This window comes from Misgurnus anguillicaudatus, unplaced genomic scaffold, assembly GCF_027580225.2.
Source record: "Misgurnus anguillicaudatus unplaced genomic scaffold, ASM2758022v2 HiC_scaffold_31, whole genome shotgun sequence".
Lineage (NCBI taxonomy): Eukaryota > Metazoa > Chordata > Actinopteri > Cypriniformes > Cobitidae > Misgurnus > Misgurnus anguillicaudatus.
In genome coordinates this window covers 329,138-353,251 of record NW_027395281.1, presented here as the reverse complement: position 1 = coordinate 353,251, position 24,114 = coordinate 329,138, and the positions used below count along the sequence as shown (strand labels likewise).

General features: G+C 36.3%; 2 long non-coding RNA genes across 2 annotated transcripts; both read right to left on the bottom strand.

Annotated features, from left to right (window-relative positions):
- Positions 1–7,436: 7,436 nt before the first annotated feature.
- LOC129452797 (uncharacterized) lies at positions 7,437–9,682 on the bottom strand. The gene is made up of 3 exons (XR_012368567.1): positions 9,215–9,682; positions 9,051–9,118; positions 7,437–7,746 (listed from the first exon to the last, which is right to left on the bottom strand). It is a non-coding gene; the product is annotated as an uncharacterized lncRNA (long non-coding RNA).
- Positions 9,683–20,520: 10,838 nt separating this feature from the next.
- On the bottom strand, positions 20,521–23,366 carry LOC129441982 (uncharacterized). The gene is made up of 3 exons (XR_012368558.1): positions 23,227–23,366; positions 22,611–22,755; positions 20,521–22,324 (listed from the first exon to the last, which is right to left on the bottom strand). It is a non-coding gene; the product is annotated as an uncharacterized lncRNA (long non-coding RNA).
- Between the last annotated feature and the right edge of the window lie 748 nt (positions 23,367–24,114).

Here is a 24,114-nt window from a genome sequence, read left to right as displayed (position 1 = left end):
TTTATATAATAATTTAACGTGAATGTTGAAAGCATACCTTCGATGGTTATAAACAGAGACGCAAACTTGGGTATGTTTACTTCTTTCAATGTTTATATACATTTAACATGAGAAACTTGATGTACATTTATTTGTTTAAAGGAGATGCGAACAAGCTGCAGGCGCATGCGCGGATTACTGCAATGACGTCACTGCATCACAGGTCCTCTCAGTCAGTCAGCAAACTCGCAACATCCTGCAACATGACTATTTTTGTCGAGTAAATTAAGTAAACAAACGATTATGTGCTGAAAAACACTAAGACATTTAAAATGAAAATAAAACTGCTGTGAGACTGACTGAAAAACATATTTAACAAGACATCAACAAACATCTTTATTCTTTCAGGTATGTTAATTAAAAAAATATATGTTTACTGTAAACCCTTACGAAAATTAACCATGGTTTTATTGACGTAAAAGCGTAGTAACCATGTTTTTTTTGTATATTGATTACTATTAACAAAAAAACTGTGGTTTTACTACAATAACCATGGTTTAACAGTTGTCAAAACCATGGTTATTTTGTGGTTACCATGGTTTTACTACTACTTTTTTAACTGTTGTAAAACCATGGTTAATTTTCATAACACTACCTCGCTGTGAATCACTAAATTTGTCGTCTTTACCCTGCTGAAATAAACAATAAAACCATTTCAGAAAATTCTAATGGTTTCCATTAAAATACCAATAGGAACCATTAGCTTTTACCATTAAAACCACTACACTGTAGTGTATTTTGGGCCATATTCCATTAGAACCAGTAAAATTCCCAATAAAACCATTAGAATTATCTGTAATGGTTTTATTGTTTTTTTCAGCAGGGTAGGCTTCACCTTTGACCATTTCTTTTACATCCCAGCATGCAATAGTCGTCCTTTTACCATCTTAGCCCACTTTTAGGCTAGCCAAAATAAAATAAAATTTGTAAAAAAAAATTAACAAAATGAGATGTCTGATATTCCACCATAAGCAAAGTTAACAGTGATAAAAGGTGTTTGCGTGCCCCTGGGTCCTTTCCTCTTCAGCCCACCCCACAGGTTTTCAATTGGCTGAAGGTTTGGGGACTGAGACCGCCATGGGAGGAGCTTGAGTTTGTGTTTGATGAACCATTTTTGTGTAGATTTCGCCACGTTTTAAGTTATTATCATGCTAAAAGACCCAATGATGGCACATCTTCAACCTTCTGGCAGAGGCCATCAGGTGTTGATGTGAAATGTCCTGGTATTTCATTTATTCCTGGATGCCATGCACCCTAACAAGGTTCCCAAGGTCTTTGGAAGAGAAACAAGCACTGGGCATGAGGAACTTTTCCACAAACTCATCTTTTCCTTTATGCCAGAGTGTTTGTTTTGCGAAAAAGCTCTAATAGTCTCATCTGACCACAGCACACAGTCCCACATGAAGTCTCAGTTAAAATCCCAGTACTGCTTAGCAAACTCCAGACGTGTAAGTTTGTGATTGTAGGTGAGAAAATGCTTTATCCTTGCATGCCTCCCAAACAGCTTGTTGGCATGTAGATTGCGTCTGATGGTTGTGATGGAGATTTTGTGACCCCAAGATGCCACTCTTTGATGCAGTTCTCTAACAGTGACCTTTGGAGATTTTTTTTACTCCTCTTACCATCCTCCTAACTGTGGATGGTGGCAAGATAAACTTTTTTTTAACTTCTTTATGATTGTTCTGACTGTAAACAGTCCCTCCAGAAAAACGTGATTATGCGATCGCATGATTTAACGCATAATCAGCCAAAGTCTGCATATTTATGCGGGGCCGCATTTTTTTCAAATACGCCGCACTTTCGCAGCATAAATTGCAGATTTCCATGCGCAAAAATGGGGGAATTTTTTTCCCATACATTTATTTACTCATGACGCACCGCCACAGAATCAACACTGGCTGCCACAAAAACAATTTCGTAGCAAAAATCACATATATCTTAGCAATAAGTGGAAAAATGTTGCATTTACTTCACACAAGCGCCATGGGAACGTTATGAAGTGACGTGATAATGTGACGTGAACATCACTGAAAAGCTGCAAACAGTTTTAGCAAGTGTCCGCAATTTTTGCAAGTTCACGCAATTTCATTGCATAAAATTTTATAAATATCCTGCATATTCTACTGCATTTTTAAAGAAAACGTGCTGCAAGGTCAAGGATTTTTGCTCGCAACAATCACAAAAGGAAGGACTGTGTAAATATGGGCAAGTTTAGGCGAGTGGCTATTTTCTTGTAGCCATTGCCTGACTTGGGGGACGATCACACCAAATGCATTTGAAACGCCTGTAAACGCAAGGCACAGCGCATTGCCATTTAATCGGACACTAGAAAAGAGCAGTGTAGCACAGCTTTTATATTGCTTTTATACAGCGAGGCAGCTGTATATTGAGGCGTGAGTGCTCTTTCCTGTTAACTGTCATATTAGCAGAAAAGAGGACGCTTGCTCTGACCTTGATCTAAGGTGAGAGATGCACAAACACGCAGGTGACGGTGAGTGCAATACGGTTGTTCCAAGGAACTGTGACCACAATGGAAGGCCCGCCTGTCCTCTAATTCGATTGGACAATGCAAGAACGCGAATTGGGTGAAGTGGGCCCCTTCAAAAAAAGGCATGGTAATGGAGACGGCCAAAACGCAAGACGTTTGGTGTGGATAAACAGTGTGCATAACCCTCACTGCCCATATAAAACCATTTAAAAAGGCACCTGCCATTGCCATAAACACGTTAGGACTGATCGGCCTCTTATGAAGGTTGACACAACTGTTGTCTTTTCCATGTTGAAGAGTGAATAAGAGAAATTGGACTTTGTCTCATCAATTACCCGGAAAAAAAACAGGAAGTCATGAGTTACTAATTAGATAATTAAATCAACTTTAAAAACTACAGTTTTTAAACAACATGTATGTTATAGTGTAGGAGTTGTAAGGGGTGCCAATATTTGTGGAACAGGTGATTTTATAAAAGTGTAGATTTTTAGAAAACCTCAAATGTTTGCACATTTTACTTTTCAATTGCACATTAAAGGGAAACTATGCAGTTTTTTTTACTTTTTTGAATTCATAGACATTTGATGCTATAACAGAATCCAAAAAAATCAGAAAGAACAGTGATTTTTTTTTACCTCAAAAACAATCTTTTGTAGATAACTGTCAGGAAGATTCAAATGTGTCTCCCTTTATGGCAAGAATGGAGGGAAACTATACTGCCTTACGAAGGCTAAGTGCAGTAACTACGCAAACACTGAAACCGAGAGAAATGCCCTTACATTTTTTTTACACCAGCCAGTCAAAAACATTTCTCTGAAATGGGACAAAATTGAACCAGGAGACTTTGTAACAAGACACAACAGATCTCACAATGCCCATTTCAATGCTTAACTCAATTTTGAACAAATGCGTAGTTACTGCGCTTTGGCTTTGTAGGGCAGTATAATTGAGCATGTGCACAGTGAGTGTCATCCCTCTAGGTTGTTTCTGATTGGAGGATTTCAAGGTGTTACAACTAAGTCACAACAATAGAGAAACACAGTCTGCTTTTACCGCACAAGCATTATACGTTTTCATGTTTTTATTGAACACAACATGTAAACATTCATAGTGCAGGGTGGGAAAAGTATGTGAACCTTTGGGTTTAATAACTGGTTGACCCTCCTTTGGCAGCAATAACCTCAACCAAACGTTTCCTATAATTGCAGATCAGAACTGCACAACGGTCAGGAGAAATTTTGGACCATTCCTCTTTACAAAAGTGTTTCAGTTCAGCTCTTGGGATGTCTGGTGTGAATCGCTCTCTTGAGGTCATGCCACAGCATCTCAATCGGGTTGAGGTCAGGACTCTGTCTGGGCCACTCCAGGAGGCGTATTTTCTTCTGATGAAGCCATTCTGTTGTTGATTTACTTCTATGCTTTGGGTCGTTGTCCTGTTTTCCTGCAAAATGTCTTGATAAACTTTGGAATTCATTTTTCCATCGATGACAGTAATCCGTCCAGGGCCTGAGGCCCAAAGCAGCCCCAAACCATGATGGACCCTCCACCATATTTCGCAGTTGGGATGAGGTTTTGATGTTGGTGTGCTGTGCCTTTTGTTCTCCACACATAGCGTTGTGTGTTCTTTCCAAACAACTCAATTTTGGTTTCATCTGTCCACAGAATGTTTTGCCAGTAGTGCTGTGGAACATCCAGGTGCCAAACGTGCTGCAATGTTTTTTTTTGGACAGCAGTGGCTTCCTCCGTGGTGTCCTCCCATGAAGTCCATTCTTGTTTAATGTTTTCCTTATTGTAGATTTGTCAACAAAAATGTAAGCAAGTCTTTAGCTGACACTCTAGGATTCTTCTTCACCTCATTGAGCATTCTGCGCTGTGCTCTTGCAGTCATCTTTACAGGACGACCACGCCTAGGGAGTGTAGCAACAGTGCTGAACTTTCTCCATTTGTAGACGATCTGTCTTACCGTGGACACATGGACATCAAGAATTTTAGATATACTTTTGTAGCCCTTTCCTGTTTTATGTAAGTCAAGAATTCTTGATCGTAGGTCTTCTGAGAGCTTCTTTGTGCGAGGCATGGTTCACATTAGACAATACTTCTTCAGAACAGCAAACTCAAAACTGGTGTGTGTTTTTTATTGGACAGGGCAGCTTTAATCAACACAGCTAATCTCATTACATTGATTGGACCCCAGGTTGGCTGACTCCTGGCTCCAATTAGCTCTTGGAGAAGTCATTAGCCTAGGGTTTCACATACTTCCACCCTGCACTATGAATGTCTACATGTTGTGTTCAATAAAAACATGAAAACGTATAATGTTTGTGCGGTATTAGTTTAAGCAGACTGTGTTTCTCTATTGTTGTGACTTGGATGAAGATAAGAACACATTTTATGACCAATTTATGAAGAAATCCAAGTAAGCCCAAAGGGTTCACATACTTTTTCTTTCAACTGTACAATAAAAAGTCTAACAGTGTATTGCGAGCCTGTGAGATTGTGAGATACATTATAGTGTCGTGGGGCAGGGCATTGGTTTACTCATTTATTTGTAAATTTCTTTACTGTGAAGCACACAAACTTTCTCATGTGAGGAATAGCACACAATGTGCATGTTAATGTGAACTATGATGATGATGATAATAATACGTATTGCAAACTATAGTCATGAAAGCCCGCCATTGGCAATATGTCTTTTGTCTATTGGCACAACCCTAATGGGTGCGACATTTGGCATTGAGACACATAACTTTGGTTAAGTTGGTTTCACACAATGCATACGTAACTTGCACGTTTGCAGCACTAGTGTTTAAGCACTGATGTAAACAGGTTATAGCTTTCACCCTGCATGTGTGAGCAGCAAAAAAGCAGATATTTTAACTCTCACTTTGATAAGTCTAGGGTTTTTATTCAGGAAGATCAGCATATCTGCTGTAGGTTGATGTGGATTTCTGGTTCCCAGAACGCTTTGCATGGGAACCAATAAGAAGAAAGTGAAAACCAATTTTTTACAGCCAGTAAAATTTCAGAGTTTAACACTATGTGAAAGCTGACGTAAATAAAGGATCAGGCTTAATAAAGCTTGTTCTGATCAGTTTAAACATGCCTTGATCAATTCTGATGACAGATCTTTGTCATAGTATCAGAGTATCCCTATTAACAACCAATGAACAGAAACATTGCAGCTTTCCGCACATCATATGCATTTGCTCCTCAAAGTTATTCATTATTATTTGTCCCTGACATTGACAAAAACAGGAAGTTATCTTTTACAAAATGCTAGGTGTGAACTCCACTTAAGTCAGTATTGTTTTCACGTTCAAAGCATAAGCAGTAAATTTACATTGATGCGTTTTGCATGATTTTATCAGTATTTATGTTTACTGGGAACCATTAACTCTACAATTGCTAATGCAACCTTCTACCAATATATACAAATATATAGTATTTCTTGAGTCATAAATCTTATTATTTCACATTCACACAGTAAGAGCTCACATTAATAACACGTTTGATTAAAAACATTGTTTATTTGTAAGCCGTTAGCATAGATGAATGCAATATATAATTGTAAAGCTGCTTTGTATAGAGTAAAAGACCGCAAAAGAAGGTCACGCACACAGGTCACACGCAATGATCACACCTCACATACACACACACACCGAGACATTAACCACAAACAGCCATTAATAGCAAACACAAACACATATCTCATACCCACCAACAGAACAAAACCACATTTCTTTCCACACCAGGTGTAATGGCAACCCAGAAATGAAGCATTTAGTAACAAACATAAAACATTTAACATACTTTGTGTCTTATTTATAAAACAAGCGTATAACAGAAAACTGGGCATAAGATTGTTTTCACGCAAGACTTGGCATTAATCAATGTGGACGTGAGCAGTGGCTACGATCAAATCTCACGTCAGGTTTCACATCGTTTAAGTTTTAAAATAGTGTAAAGATGTAAGCTTTAATGGTTTCCTGCCTAAAAAAGAATAAGTAAAAAAGTTGAAAATAGTTTCTGTTGTTCAGTTTAAGAAATAAAAAATCTCAGTTTTGTCCCACAGAAAAATAGTAAAACTTTGTAATTAATTACTATAAAATAGTACAGTTTTAACAGCTTATATATTTATATACACTGAAAAAATGGTTAATTGAATTTAATCAATTTTTTAAGGTAAGTGGCTACAATCAATTTATTTAAGCTACATTTAAACAAAAGTTTTGTATTTTATTTTACTTAACTAATCTTTTTTATTTAAATGTAGCTTAAATAAATTGATTGCAACCACTTACCTTAAAAAAATTGATTAAATTCAATGAATCATTTTTTTCAGTGTATATATGTATATGTATATATGTATATATATATGTGTGTGTGTGTGTGTGTGTGTGTGTGTGTGTGTGTGTGTGTGTGTGTGTGTGTGTGTGTGTGTGTGTGTGTGTGTGTGTGTGTGTGTATGTATATGTATGTATATATGTATTTATATGTATATATGTATGTATATATGTATATATGTATATGTATTTATATGTATATATGTATGTTTAATGGTCTCACTAGTTGATAAACTGATCTCTTGAACAAACGCCTCATCGTATATATAACAAAATAACAAATGATTTGGTTTCCTATGTAATCTATGTGTTGTTTTTTCCTTGTTATATAAATAAACTACGTTTAAAGAACTTAGCTGTTATTTATTCTTAGCGAAGTTTACCGGAAGCTGGTTGCTGACCACAACAGCCGCTTGTTTATAACAGTAACAACATAAACAAGCGGCTGTTGTGGTATGTATATATATATATATATATATATATATATATATATATATATATATATATATATATATATATATATATATATATATATATATATATATTCACAACACGCTGTACAAAGATTAAAAGTGCTATCTATTAAAAATAGATAGGTATGTATTGATTTGTCCAAGCTGAGGTAAGAACATAGTAAAATATTGAAAAACGGTGGTGTTTTCCTTTAAGAGTCCTTCAAGAATGTATGCATGTTTGTATGTATGCATGTATGTCCTTTAAACCCACTATGACCCTTTATATTTATATTTTAATAATTTTTTTAAATAATCTTTTACAGTTTGGTTTAGTTTTACAATATCTTTTTGATGTTTCAGCTGAGTTTGATCATCGTCCCTTGACTCTTGCATACACCACGTTATCCTCCACTGAAGCTCTCTGTACACAACACATAAAATTACACAACATTTAATGACAATAGCTGTTCAAATTATTATACATTAATATTCAAAGTAAAAATGTTATGTACATGAAATGAAAAGACAGCGGGTCTTATTCACTAAGCATGCCTACGCATGTGCTTGAGATGTGCGTAAAGACGTTATCATAAACAAATCATGATTCAACAAAAAAGCACATTAAAATTTCTTCTAAATGCGCAACAAAAAAAACTTTAAAAAAATACTAGGCTGTATACTTATAGGTGCGGTTTCTCGGCTTATCCTAGTCCCAGACTAAAATACAGGTTTGAGCTGCTTTAATTTAGAAACTGTCTTGACTAATTTTAACATATATTGGTTACATTTTTTTTGTCTTAAGATGCACACCTGTAGTGTTTTTTGCAAGGTATGTTTGTAAAAACTTCTTAAATTACCTAATATAAATAAGGCCTAGTTCTGGATTAGCCTAAACCTTGTCTGGTTTTTAATTTACATTATTTTATTTTATATTATTAACATTTTGTGTAATATATATTATTATATACATTATCTGTATATTATATACAGTATATTATACATTATTATATAGCCTACTTATTTTTCTACACATCATGCACAAATCTTCACACTTTGCTTTCTCAATCGCACACAAGTTCGGAAAACAGTGTTTTAGAAATCCAAACAAACCGAACGCTGACGTGAAATGGACCCGGGTGCTCACCAAAAGTGCTAAATTGAAACCCCCCTTAACCGCTTCTTTGACCTCTCAGGTTTTTCAAAAAAGTGTGATGCACTGGAGGTTGCTTACAAATATTTCTCATTCATAACTATTGTACATAGCATTTATTTAATCATACAACAAGTCAGTGCTCATCATAGATGTATTAAATCTGGTGAGTTTAACATTCAATCCCTATATACTTTTAGATGCTTTGTTTTAAAAATTCCTGTAACATAATATTGATGCTTATTTACTGGTCTTCATTACGGTCCATTTTTAGCTTTGTCTGTGTGTCTGTTTAATTTATTGTTGCGTTTAAATGTTATTTTAGTCAATATAATATATTTAAGAGATCCTTACTCTCTTCATAGTAATAGTGTTGTATTTACATTTGTGTAACATTTCCGAATTTACTATATTAGTGACTATGACATAACACAAATAGGCATATGGAAATTATGTAATGACCAAACAGCTTCTTCAAAAGTCACCTACGCTATCAGCTGTTGTGTTTGTGTATGTAATAGTAATAAATCTGACACATTTTAGGCAATTTTATAAAAGATAAAGATTGATCTTACTTGTTTATATGTTTGTCTTTTATGGAAAGTTGTTTCTGCGTAAGTGATTTCCTCTTCACCACTCTGAACTGTTACAACAACACAAACACATTACAAACCAAAACTCTCATCTTGATCTGTTAACAAAAGGTATTGTTTAGTATCGATAGATTATTAACATTTACCGTGTTGCTGTGTGTTTCTGTGTTTCCTGTTGATGCAGACGATCAGAACTGAAGCGACAATGACCAGACATCCAACAGCAACACAACAAATCACAACTTTATGAATGAAGGTGAGACCTGTAATGAATAATAAAAAATATATTACTGTAACTGAATCTGATCTCAGATCAGTCAAAATTGTTACTGTAACAGAATAATCACAGCTGTTGCACCTGAACATGTCTGACAGAGTTGAGTGATGTTGAGATGTTGAGTTTGGTTTGTGATGGTATTGTTGAGTACACATCTGTATGTGTTTGTATCCTGATATTCAACCTCCAGAGATAGAGAGAGTCTTATGTTGAGATCAGACACACTGATGCTGGACAATAAACTGTTTCCTTTGTACCAGGACAGACTCACATCTCTCACATTCAACACTGAACACAGCAAGGAACAATTTGAACATTGTGAAGAGTTTTGTGTGGTGATAACAGGAGCGGGCAGACGAGCTGAAACATGAGAGAATAAACAGAAATAAAAATCAAAGCAAATATTATCAAAATATTAGTCAAGAGGTCTGATCTATCGACAGTGTTTAATGTCTTCAGTCATAATGGATTTATAAAGAAACACATTTAAAAGCAAAATACATAAAAATAAGGTGCATAAAAATATTTATATATTTAATCCTAACCTATATAAATTATTTTACATTGCTAAGATAAATATGACTATTAATGTGTCAACAGTAAATCTTTACTCACCATAGACAGTAACATTGAATCTGTATGATGTCTTCTGTTTGCCACTGATGGTTATTTTATAAAGTCCAGTGTGTTGAGTTGTGATGTTTGTGATGGTGAGATCTCCAGTCTGATTATTCACCTGCAGTCTGTCTCTGAATCTCCCATTAAGAACATCATCATTTATTGAGATCTTATTATCCTCTTTATAGATTTGAGCTATAAGAGTTGCTTGCGGTCCAAATCTCCACAGTATCAGATCATCTCTCTGTAGTTTAATCTTAATGTGTAGAGTAAGAGAATCTCCCTCCATCACTGACACTGACTTCACTTCATCATCAAACACACCTACAGAGACAAACAGATTCACACAGATTAAATATCTACAGTCAGTTTAAATTGGTCTAATATAACACCGTTTCAGCATCTATGACTATAATCTTGGGGTATAAATATTTTGATAAATCACCTGTCAGGCAGCAGAAACACAAAGAGATATAAACAAACATGAGAAACATTTTCTTCATCAGATGTTGTGTTGTGTTGTTGTCTGCAGTGAATGAGATGAAGACGACTCTGTGAGCTCTATCTTTCTCTTCATGTGCTTCATACTTCCAGTTTCACGCCTCTCTGTGTTTTTTCTCGCTGACGTTTCCACTGAACTTGAGTGAAATCATTAATGTCATATATCCAACCTAACAGATGTCTATGGGTCTAACGGTATTTCATGCATTCTGACTTATTAACACATTTAAAGAGTTGGATTCCTCATGCTAAACATTGGCAAAAGTTTTAAAAAAAGCAGTTGTACGTGTGAGAGAGTATTTCTGAGCCAAACACACTTGTCCTTTTCTTCCTGAATCTGTTTTGTAATTGACACGAGTACTGGAAAGAGTTGTTAGTTTTTGTTAAGTGTCAACGGGAGCCTGCCCTGCTACAAAAAACAATAGACACGTCACAGAAATTTTTGTGGATTTAATGGTTTTAATGGGAATTTTATTGGTTGTAATGGAAACTATAATGTATAATTGTTGGTGGGGGCATTAAATCCTATTGGAATATGTCCAAAAAACACACTACAAAAGGAATTCTGTAAATAGTAAAAGCTAATGGTTCCTATTGCTATTTTTATGCAAACCATTAGAATTTATGTGACTGTTTCTTTTTTTTCAGTGGGTCCTTCAGAGGGAGCATATATAGGCTGCATACGTCAAAAAGACTGTCTTATTTTAGAACAATAACAATTAGCAAACAAAAACTTTACTATTAGTAAATCATAAATTGCTGTAATATACTTATGACTTATGAATGCTCAGTTAACTGAAATGCTCAGTTAACATTTAAAAAAAAAACAATTTTAAGACAACAACGAACAGATAACACAATCAAATATACTTTACAACAGAATTAAGTATATTAAAAGTTTTTTGAGCTTTTGAATTTAAAGGCTTTGTCATACTGTCAGAAGTTTTGAAAAGGGACTTAATATCTGTGGCAAACATTCTAAAATTAGGATTAGAATGAATGGATCTGGCTTCATGAATATGAAATTTCCCTATAAGAGAAATCAGGAAAATAGTGTTATCAAGAGTAATTTCCTTAGAATAAAAATCTGAAAGAAAAAAAAGGCTCTGAAAATTCAATAATTTTTTTACAGCATAGAGGATTTTGAGAGTGGGCAATGAAAAAACATAGTGAATCCTGTATACTGACTGATCCACACTCCGGAACAGAAGATGGCGGTAATACACCAATAAGATTGATGCTAACACATTTTTAAAAGAAGAAGAAGAAGAAGATAATGAGTATTTAGTGGGACACATAGGCTGAATCCCAAACCGCCCACTTCCATACTATATAGTATGTAAAAAGCGCTACTTTGCGTACTATATAGTATGGAAGTAGGCAGTTTGGGATTCAGCCATAGGCTGTTTCTCAATTCCAAGTACGCAAAGAACGGACTTGTGTTCTCGTGAAGATTGGTCTTCCCAGGCGACCTCGGAAGAACGAACTCAGAAGGTCGCGAGAACACAAAAAACACTTGTGAGAATTGAGATGTGTGCGATCTTCCTGCTGGTCACGTGACCTCCCCAGATTTCAGCGTGCAAGTCTGCACTCGATGCATCCTCGATATCAAGAACTCATCCGGGTATTTTCATGCGTCCTCTGTACTTGGCTGAATCCGAAACCGCATACTGCCATACTATATAGTATGCAAAAAGCAGTAGGCGAATGAACAGTATGTCCAAAACCTCAGTATACGTAAAAGGGTAGGCGAGAATTAGCGGGATTTTGGACTATTTCTCGCGAGATTTAGAGGCACGTGTACTTAAGTGTCGTCCGAAACCGCCTACTTACTGAAAATGTAGTAGTGGAAACAGCACGTGAACAGAGTAGTACGTCCGAATCCTCAGTATCCATAAAATCAGTAGGCGAGAAATCCCCGGATGCCCTACTGAGTCCGCCCAGATTCTGAAGCGTGCATCGGATGGACACTTCTATCCCAGCTTTCCCATGATGCCACGGGAAAGCAAAGCAATCGACCGGAGACCAGCCAATCGGGTGATTTCGATACGTTAGGACTGTTCCTCAGCACCCTGACTTCACGCACAGACCCAGGATATACCACAAACTGATTCATTAAAATAGAGCTGTATCACAGCTGTTTTGAGATGATAGTAAATATGTGATTGTTTGTTAGAAAAATACATTTGAATAAAGTTTTGTTTGATATGGGATTCACTTCAATACGCTTTCATTTATTGTGATGGTTTTATTCATTCATTTTTTATTCATGTTTATGTTGTTTTAGTAAATACAAGAGATTGCTTCACTAAAATGTATATAATCACATTGCCTGCATTGTATAGTTTGTATTCAAGCACAGCTGTCATCTGACAATAGATATTAAATTACAATCTGCTTGTTTTACTTATTTTGTCCCCTACAAAATAATGTGTAATATATCTGTAACACTGACAGAGACCGTAGTAGAGTTGTCAAGTTACTGATGCAATCAGGTGTTACACACGCATACGTTTTCATGTCTTTTATTAGGTTTGGTCGAGTTTATGCACCGCTGTAAGAACCAACAGGTGGATGACATCAAAGTACCGTGAGAGCGATACGGACTACCGGCACATCCGGGAACTTGACTGTAAATTTCGTCACTGCCCCTTTTTGGGTGATAGAAAAGCAGCCCTTCCATTGGCTTCCATTCAAAATAGCGGAACAAGCAACGTTTTTACACAGCAGTGCTGCGTCCGAAACCGCCTACTACATACTATATAGTACGCGAAAAGCAGTAGGCGAGGCGAGTAGTATGTCCGAATACATAGTATTCGAAAAACAGTATGCGAAAAGTACCCGGATGACCTACTACTACTGGTTAGATTTTGCAGTGTGCATACGATGGACGCTTCACTATCCCATGATGCCCCGGACGATGAGTTATCCAACGAAGAAGAAGAGGCACGCTGCTGTTTTCGCGCTGAAATGAAATTACATGACGTGATGACGACGTATGTCACGTGATGTAGCAACATGGCGGATGTAGTACGTCCGAATCTCATTCATACTACCAGGATTCATACTATACAGTACCTACTGTTTTAATGCCAACCGCAGGAGAGAGTGAGCGAGTGGAGTCCGGTTCTTCAAAGCAACTGTAAACATCCCTCACCACAACGTAAGGCCCGCCTCTCCCCTCATTCGATTAGACAATGGAAGACGCGAATGACGTTTATCCAGAAACGTTTTTAAATGTCCATTTACAACCCTAGGATTTGTCATTTTAATGAAATTGTCTATTTTTGCCCTATTTGGAAGGGTAATAATAATAATAATGTTGATTGCTAATGTTGAAAATTTTTTTAACTAAACATCATGGTGGGGTACATTGAACCGCTGGTTTAGTTTACCCCACAGGATTTGGTTCACTTTGCCCCACGGCCACCATTTTGGGAAAAACTGCCTAGTTTAGTAATTCAGGCTAATCTTTAGCTAAATCATTGACCTGGTTTTATACATTAGCCTATCACCAATATGTATGGTATAAATATTTAGACCTGGATAAATTTGCTTTAACATAACAGCCATTATACTTGACATATATAAATTTAACTTTGATGGGATAAAAACTGTTTTTTGTAAAAAAAATCATACTTATCTTTTTAACTTGTGCTTCTCTTTACCATAGTCAAATAGAAATGATGGTTGCTACCTGGATTTGTGGTCAGACGGCTACAAATCTGTATGGTAGCCTAGATACAGGGGGTGGGTCAACTTACCCACTGGCTGTTTCTCAATATGCGTTCTTCAGCGATCTTGCGTCCTCGTGTCCTCGCTCTACGTCATCATTAACGGTCGAAGTTCATTCCAATTCTCAAGAACGCAAGGACAGAGGACGCATGAAAATACCCGGATGTGTTCTTGATATCAAGGATGCATCGAGTGCAGCCTTGCTGAAATCGCTTTACGCCCCAGAAGTCATTGCGGCAAAACTTCCGAGTTCGTTCTTCCCAGGTCGCCTGGCAAGACCGATCTCCACGAGGACGCAAGTCCGTTCTTTGCGTTCTTGGAATTGAGAAACAGCCACTGGCTCACTTTCTTCTTCTTCTGCAATTTTATGGCGGTTGGCAAACCAGCTTATGGTGCACTACCGCCACCTACTAAACTGGAGTGTGAAGCACCGATATACAAGGAAATGCTTAATAATAAAAAATAAAAAAAAATACTAAATTATCCCATATAACCCTATTTCTTTAATAAATTTAATAATGACTCTATATCTCTTCCATTGCTCTAAACTACATTCCAAAAAGCTTTGTAAATTACAAGTTATTATGTCCAATTTGTCCATTTCCTGAAACATTGATATTCTTTCATTTTCATACTGTCGGCAAATAAATAATATATGCTCTATTGTCTCTGTTTGATCACAATGTCTGCATTTACCAGTTGCGTGCTTTCCTATTTTAAAAAGGGAATTATTTAATCCAGAATGTCCTATTCGAAGACGTGAAATACAGATATCTTCTTTTCTGTTTTTAAATACACCTCTTCCATTTCCTACAAGTTGTTGAATACTATAAAGATGTCTGCCCTTGATATCAGTATTCCATGCTTCCTGCCATTTATTACGAGTATCTTCTTTCACTTGAGCCTGGACCTCTTTTTTACTAAGAGCCACTTGTATGTCAACTTCCTCATGATTTAGAGCTTGCTTAGCTAGTTTGTCAGCCACTTCATTAGCCTCCACTCCCACGTGAGCAGGGACCCACAGAAACATAATAAGACTTGAATTACTATTTCTCAGTAAGCTTGCAAGAATATCATAAATAATATCTTGCCTAGTTGATTTTAGACCACTCGCAAGGCTTGAAAGTGCTGCATATGAATCAGAACAAATGATTGCTAACCTAGGTTTTACATCCTTCACCCAATGAAGTGCTACCAGAATGGCAATTAGTTCTGCTGTATACACAGATACATGATCAGTTATTCTTTTGCTAATATTACATTGAAACGTAGGGATATGCACTGCAGAGGCAGTTCTTCCTGTGGCAGGATCTTTAGAACCATCTGTATATATATGCAACCACGATGTATAGCTTTGATCTAAATACTGCTGTGCAATCCTGTTCTTGGGAGTATCTTTGTCCTTGTTTATTTGCTTATGAATTTGAAAATCAACTATTGGCATTGGAAATACCCATGGTGGAATATTAGATAAAGTCACTGTTGGGCTAACTTCATATCCATCAATACCACCTTCCATTGCTTCCCCATTAGCAGTCCATCCAAAGCTTTTAATATTCTTATTCCCATGTTCCCAGCATTCTTCCATTACTCCTTTTACTGGATGATTTTCTTTATGCCCTTTTATATTAATCCAATAATTCATTCTGAGCTTATACCTTCTCAAGGAAAGAGGAGCTTCTCCAAGTTCTACCTGCAAGGCTGCAATGGGAGATGATTTGAAGGCACCACAACAAATTCTTAGAGCTTGACTCTGTATTCTTTCAATCTTTTTAAGTAGTGTTTCAGATGTAAATCCATAGATAATACTTCCATAATCCAGACTTGACCTAATGAATGTACAGTATATTCGTTTCAATGATATTCTCCAAGCTCCCCATTCAACTCCTGATAAACATCGTAATATATTAACTCCTATTTTACATTTCTCTATTAACTTTTTTGCATGAGTTGCAAAAGTCAGTCTTTGATCCATCCATACTCCAAGGTATTTAATTACTGCAACTTGCTCCAGGTCTTGTTTATATAATTTCAATTTAACAACTGGTATTTGTTTCTTTTTTGTAAAGCAAATAACTTGTGTTTTAGGTACTGACAACCTGAAACCCCAATTATTTGCCCATGCTTCAACAGCTTCCACTGACTCTTGTAACTTTTTTGACACACAACTAACGTTACGTCCTCTTTTCCAAATTGCCCCATCATCTGCAAACAATGCCCGTCCTATATCACCTTTAATATTATTAAAAACATAATTTATCATTATATTAAATAACACTGGACTACATACACTTCCTTGAGGTGTCCCATTATCTATCTTATACGTCTTAGAATACTCTACTCCTACCCTGACTTGAATTGTTCTTTCAAAGAGAAAGTCCATAATCCAGTTATACATCTTCCCTCCAATTCCCATAGATTTAAGTTTTATTAGTAGCCCCTCCTTCCAAAGCATATCATATGCCTTCTCAATGTCAAAAAGAACCCCAACCAGAACTTCTTTATTTACTTGAGCTTTCCTTATATCAGCTTCCAGGCTTAACACAGCGTCCATTGTATTCCGCCCTGCCCGAAATCCACTTTGATACGGTGACATAAGCCCATTATTTTCCAAAACATAGTTTAGCCTGTAAATAATCATTTTTTCCATCAGTTTACACATATTGGAAGTCAAAGCAATTGGTCTATATCCATTCGGGTTTGATTTATCTTTACCCGGTTTGCCTATTGGAATTATTATTCCATGTTTCCATGAGGATGGAAGCTTTCCCTCATTCCAAATCCTATTGAACAGACGTAATATAACTTTCAATGATCTATCAGTCAGATGCTCGATCATTATATAACACACATAGTCTTTACCAGGAGATGTATGTTTAACTCCCCCTAGAGCCCGTTTTAATTCATATAAAGAAAAATCTACATCTAAAGTATCTCCAGAGGCATTCCTTTTTGTCATCACATCTGGGTGCTGATTCTTATTCTGATCTCTTAGTCTTTTAGCTTCCTCTGAAACATTATCTTCACTATGAACTCTTACAAATACTTTAGCCAACATTTCAGCTTTTTCAATATCATTCACTGCTATTATTCCTTCATCATTTTTTAAGACTGGAATAGCTTGGTTTTTATATATTCGCCCATTTTTCTTATTGTCCCCCACACTTCACTTATATCAACATCTTCTCCTATTGTACTACACCAGTCTCTCCAGCATTTCTTTTTCGCAGCCCGAATTGTCCTTCTGACTTCAGCTTGTGCTTTCTTATATTTGATGAAATCATCAAATATGTATGTTCTTTTAATCTTTCTAAATGCTTTATTTCTGTCCTTTACAGCTATACTGCATTTTTCTGTCCACCAGGGAACTGATTTTCTCTTTCTACTTTGTCCCTTTCTTCCTATTACATTATCAGCTATATCATACAAAACTTTACAAATCCTTTCATTAAATTCTTCCACTTCTTCCATTGATTCTGGTTCTATTGCTGTAAGTCCTACCTCACTTAAAAATGAATATGCTTCCCAATTAGCCTTTTTAAATCTCCATCCTGGAGCAGGCTTCAAATTTTGTTCTGCCACACTCATCCCTACCTTAAAAATTATAATATAGTGATCACTTCCCATACTATTGTCTTCGCACACATCCCACTCACACATCCTTGCTAGCTCTTCTGACACCAATGTTAAATCTATTGCTGATCCAATTCCCCTTACCAAATCAATTCTTGTGTTTCTACCATCGTTTAGGCAAACCAGTGCATGACTATCTATGATTTCTTCTATAACTTCCCCATTATGATCATCATTAATACTTCCCCATAATGTATTATGTGCATTAAAATCTCCACACCAAATAATTTTATATCCTAATCTTGCCCCAATAACCTCTTCCAAATCCTTATTTAATCTTTCGCAAGGATTGTAAAAATTAATAACTCTAATATTCTGTTTTTCTGCAAATATATCAATAACTACCAATTCATAATCTTCAACCTCATTAATAACTCTGTATTGTACCTTATTTTGAATAAAAATGGCCACTCCACCCCCATTTCCTGTTCTTCTATCTTTCCTTACTACACTATACCCTTGTAAAACAAAATTTAAATGAGATTTTAACCAAGTTTCTTGAATGCATATTATATGTGGTTTCTTATCCAATTGATCTATGTATTGTTTAAATTCGAGCCCATTTGCAATAAGACTTCTAGCATTCCATTGCAAAACTGTTAAAATGTACTTCTACCTGGAGTTTGAGTGATTGTTGGAATTTTCAGTTTATCATTTATTTTTTCCACAGTCACTCCATCTACATTTAAGTATTTCTCTGCTGCCCTTATAATGATCTTAATTCTTTCTGTTCTGCTTTCTGTTTGCGCTGAACAGTTTATCACTTCTGCCATAAATGAAACAAACTCCATTTTCCCAACTTCCAGTTTATCCTCATTTACCTTTCTCTGAACTATTACGTTCCTATGCAATTCATGATTTTTGTTGACTCCCTGTGTCTGCTCAATTTGCTTTACCTTCTGTATAGCCTCAGCATATGTCGTACCCTCATGTATTCTTACATTTTGTTCTTTTACCGCATGCTTGTGAGCACTACATCCCCCAAATCCAGCACTATACGCACAACCGGCGCAACGTCATAGAATGTCTCTGAACAGGTTCACGCCCACTTTTGGGGGAAATCGCACTAGACGTTCCATTGACTTCCATTCAAAATAGCGGAACAAAGCAACCTTCGTACACAGCCGGCAGGCGTAAATAACTTATGAAATCACTCAGATTAAACACGTTGAGTAATTATCTGTCCACCCTGCCGGCCATAGAGCGCGAAAGATACATTAACACATTTAATTTGGTCAATATAAAAACATGTCTCTTTCATTCTCCCAGCATCAAATTTGTGTAACAACGCTCCCTATTGGCCAGAGGTGTCTTACCCGGACATTAAACACGTACCTCATCAAGTCAACAGGGAAGCAAGTGAATGATTTTACTTCGTATTTGAAAGTTACTTCGTATTCATTTATTATGTCTTTATATTTAGAGTAATGAGTGCACTTTTTCGTCCAGCCATACAACTAACTGGCTTAGCGATATTTCCAGCAATCACTGGATGGCGTTGTTACACAAATTTGACGCTGTGAGAATGAAAGGGACATGTTTTTATATTGACCAAATTAAATGTGTTAATGTATCTTTCGCGCTCTATGGCAGGCAGGATGGACAGATAAATACTCGACATGTTTAATCTGAGTGATTTCATAAGTTATTTACGCCTGCCGGCTGTGTTAAACCGTTGCTTTGTTCCGCTATTTTGAATGGAAGCCAATGGAGGCGCTGCTTTTTTAACCCCCGAAAAGGGGCGGTGACGAAATTTACAGTCAAGTTCCCGGATGTGCCGGTAGTCCGTATGCTCACCACCACAATTACAACACTTTAGCCTTTGCTCCTTCATCACATTTACCATATTCATGGTTTCCCCCACATCTCGCACATCGTAGTTTGCCTCTGCAAACCGCACTAACGTGCCCATACTTTTGACACTTGAAACATCTTAGCGGAGGTGGAACATACGGTCTTACCGGGTAACTTATGTAGCCTAATTTAACCCTATCTGGCATTCTTTCCTGATCAAACTGTAGCATGACCGACATACTATCATTTCTTTCTTTATTTTTACCATACTGAAGCCTCTTCACTCCAATAACTTTTCCTCCTTCAATGCAGCTTTTAATTGCATCAGTAGAAACATCAGTTGGGTTTCCAGTTATCACACGTTTTACAAGGTTTCCTATTGTACTCTGTGCACGATACCTGATACCCAAGCATCGATTTTATACTGAGAGCCCTCTTCATTTGTTTCTCATCTTTGCACATGATCACCAAACTTCCATCTCTAAGGGTCTTTGCACTATTTATGTCTCCTACCGCTTTTTTTAATGCTTTAGTCAATTTGATGGGATTTACTATTATGTAGGGATGGCTCCCGCGAAACTGACGTTTCGACACTGTGTCGAGATCCCGAAGCGTAAATGTTTCGAAACACTGCTCCGAAATGTGATTCGAAACACCCATGTCACGTGATGAAGTGATTCGAAACACCAAGCGGTAGTGGTGGGCAGAGCGAGGCTTCGTGAAACACTGAAACAGTTGAATCAATTGTGCCGTATGTTTCGAGGCTTCGAAACATCAATCCGAAACCGCCTCCACAGTGACACCTAGCGGTCGTTTGCATGTCTTTACATGAAGCAGCCTTGACAAATTGTATCCCACATGTTGTTTGATTGACACAGAAGTGATAGGATGCAAGAAGTCCTCGCTGCAGCTTGCAGCGCGATGACGTGGTGGATTAATCCAGTACGTTGTGGATGTTCAAACACGCATGCGCAGTGAATATAAATCCAAATCCACTAATCCAGTGCTCGGTTGTGTATTTGAACACAAACATTAACACATTTGCCGTCAAATGCCGATAAACGTATTTGCTGTTGTCCTAGCTTAGTTAATAAGTCATAAGTTTACGTGGATACCCACGTGCAAAATAATACCATGTTTTCGCGTGTTCAGTGCAGTTATTTTCACATAATTTATCCATAAAAGCTGATCGTATTGGATGAGTAGGCTAACGTTACCCCTTACGAAAATTAACCATGGTTTTACTACAGTTAAAAACAAAAAAACCATGGTTACTGTAGTAAAACCATGGTAACCACAAAATAACAATAGTTTTGATTACCATGGTTTTCAAAAACCATAGTTATACCATGGTTAGTCAATACACCAAAAACTATGGTTATTACACTTTTACCACAATAAAACCATGGTTAATTTTCGTAAGGGACTGTAAACTCATTTTACATTTTTAGCATAGTGTAATGTATTATCTTAACATGTGGCATACACAGCCAGTATCAAACAATCATCTTTAAACAACAGCATAAGGCATATTAGCAATGAAACATGCAACGTTTTAATCAATCATTTATTTGAGTGTTGTATTGGGGTTATTTAAAAAAATCTATTATATATATATATATATATTCAAGTTACTGTTAAATGGAAACAAAAATAACTTGTCATTTATTTAAGTTGTTTATTTATTTAACTTTTACCCCACAACTTATTCAATTCACTGATGATCGGTGACTGCAAATATTAAAACATTTTAACAATAAACATTAGGCCTAAACATGAACTTAGTGAAAACCCAGCTATAGTCATCTTTCTGTAATTTACTGTTTTCTACATTAACTCGTCCTACATAATGTAACCAACATTCTGTAAAAAAACATTGATATCTTTAATATTGAATCAGAATCAGCTTTATTGCCAAGTATGTTTTTGTCACATACAAGGAATTTGTCTTGGTGACATGTTACGGACATAAATAGAATAACTAAGTTAAATTAAAGACAATAAGACACTAGTAATATATAAACAAAAATAATTTAAATAAGCAGCATGGTACAGTAAGTATATGTATATATATTTTCTCCTTTTTTACAATTGTGTGTAGTGATGCCTGTATGGATGTTCAGATGCTGTTGTTGTACAAATAGATAATAGGTGATATTTACAGTAGCATAGTTTAGAATGGTAGTTACAGATGTACACTATGTGGTGATTATAAACAATATACAGTTATGACAGGTGTGGAAGTTATGGGTTCTTTCATTGTTTAGGTTTAATATAACCTGAGGAACAAACTGTTGTTGTGTCTAGTGTTCAGTGCTCTGTAGCGCCGGCCAAAGGGCAAAAGTTCAAAGAAAAAGTTGGCTGGGTGTGTGGGGTTGACGGAGTAAAATCATGTCAAAATCAATGTGAAATTAATGAAAATAACACTTTGATGCTCATTATATCATAATTACGTTTCAAGACTTATCCTGTTTTTTCACAGGCAGGGTCACATATAACTGACTGCAGTCAGGTCAGGTAAAGCTTTTGTCACAGTTTGATCTTAAATAGTTTAGGGTCAGTGCCATGCCACCACTGCTTTACTGATGCAGAATAGATGAACAATTCGTCCATGGGACACCCTTCCTCCAACTCGACCTGGTGGACAGTCTGTAAATAAATCTCTACACCCCGGAGAATGTGTTCCAATTGACAACACCTATTTTAAGAAAGAGAAGTAAATATTAAAAATTAACTTAAATAAATAGTCTAAATCTAGGGATACTTTATATGAATTTAGAATAAAAACTGTTACTATAAGCACACACACACACACACACACACACACACATCCATTTACATTTACACGATTGGCAGATGCTTTTATCCAAAGTGACTTACAGTGACATGCTTTATTTAGTATGTGTGTTACCTGATGATATTTGCTAGTAATGTAATGCTCTACCAATTGAGCTATGGGAAAATGTTTAAATTAAATAACTTACTGTCAAGCCAGACAACAGGAGCCTTTTCTCTGAAAGATGCTTTACTAACAACATAGTGAAAAAGCTGGAATGTCAACAGTCTGAGGAAAGCCACTTCTCCATCTTCTTTTAATGAGCAAGGGCATCTTGCCAAATCCAGTCAAATCTACAAAAAAAAAAACAGTCAAATCTCATTAAGTTGACCTTTTCAAATAAAAATGCAAAGGATTGTTAACATACAAGTACTAAGTCTCTTTTATAAAAAAATCTAATTCAGATGTATTAATTTAAGATTAAGTGATACTGGTTACAGTATGTGCACCTTGAAATTACTGGGCAACTGTCCTTTTAAAAACATTAATCTATTCTAGAACAATGCAATAGCAAAAAAGCATTAGTTAGCCTAGCAAAATCAGGTTAGTTTTACATTAGACCTGCAGTCTGTCCACGCGTGGCATTATGTTCTGAAGTAACGTTATGATTAACGTATGATTAACGTATTAACGTTATGATTAAAATGAGAATCGCTGTTAGCATATTAAGTCACCTTTATACCGCTTCGGACACATAACACTAACGTTACACAAGACTATACATGTTGAAACAACAAATCAGTAAATAAAGATTAATTACCTACCTTTATACAATCACTGTTGTTAAATAATCCATCGTTTTTCGGCAGATTCTTCTTGAAATACCAAAGCACGTGCGATTGTTCATCAACAACAACACACCACTGCGCAATGCGCGCATGCGCGTAACATTATATTCACTGCGCATGCGTGTTTGAACATCCATTACGTATTGGATTAATCCACTACGTCATCACGCTGCAGGCTGCAGCGAGGGGTGTCTCATAGGATGGGAGAGTGGATAGTGCTCTCGACTTTCATGAGTAGATCTTAGGATCAAACCCGGGAAATGCATGCGCTACATCATAATAAAATGCTTTTTGTTGTTTTAACATCTGTTTGACAACTACATGAGCTTTTAGGTTCACAATTGTCGATAACTATAGGCTATTCGGGTCTATTTAATAAAAAAAAAATGGAATAGAGATATACCAAATAAATAATAAGAGATTCATAAAATATATCAAGCCATAATATGCCACATTGTTTACATATAAAGATCTTTATTCAAATATATAAATTGTTCTGTGTTGATAAACTCAACCAGATTCTTTTTTACATATAATTTCTCCAGCCTTTGAAAACATTCTCACACAAGGGACACTTTTGCTGGCATGCATTTTTTTGTAAGTGTTACATACATATGATGAAAAATTACTTCTTTTCAGTAAATTATAGTATTTGATCTTGCCAAAAACGCATCTATGATGTATTGTCAGATTTGTTTCCTACCCTGTCAGTTTAAGATTCGACGCAGATTCGACAGGTACGCCACCTTTCGAAATACTTGTGAAATGCACCGCTTGGTGTTTCGAATCACTTCATCACGTGACATGGGTGTTTCGAATCACATTTCGGAGCAGTGTTTCGAAACATTTACGCTTCGGGATCTC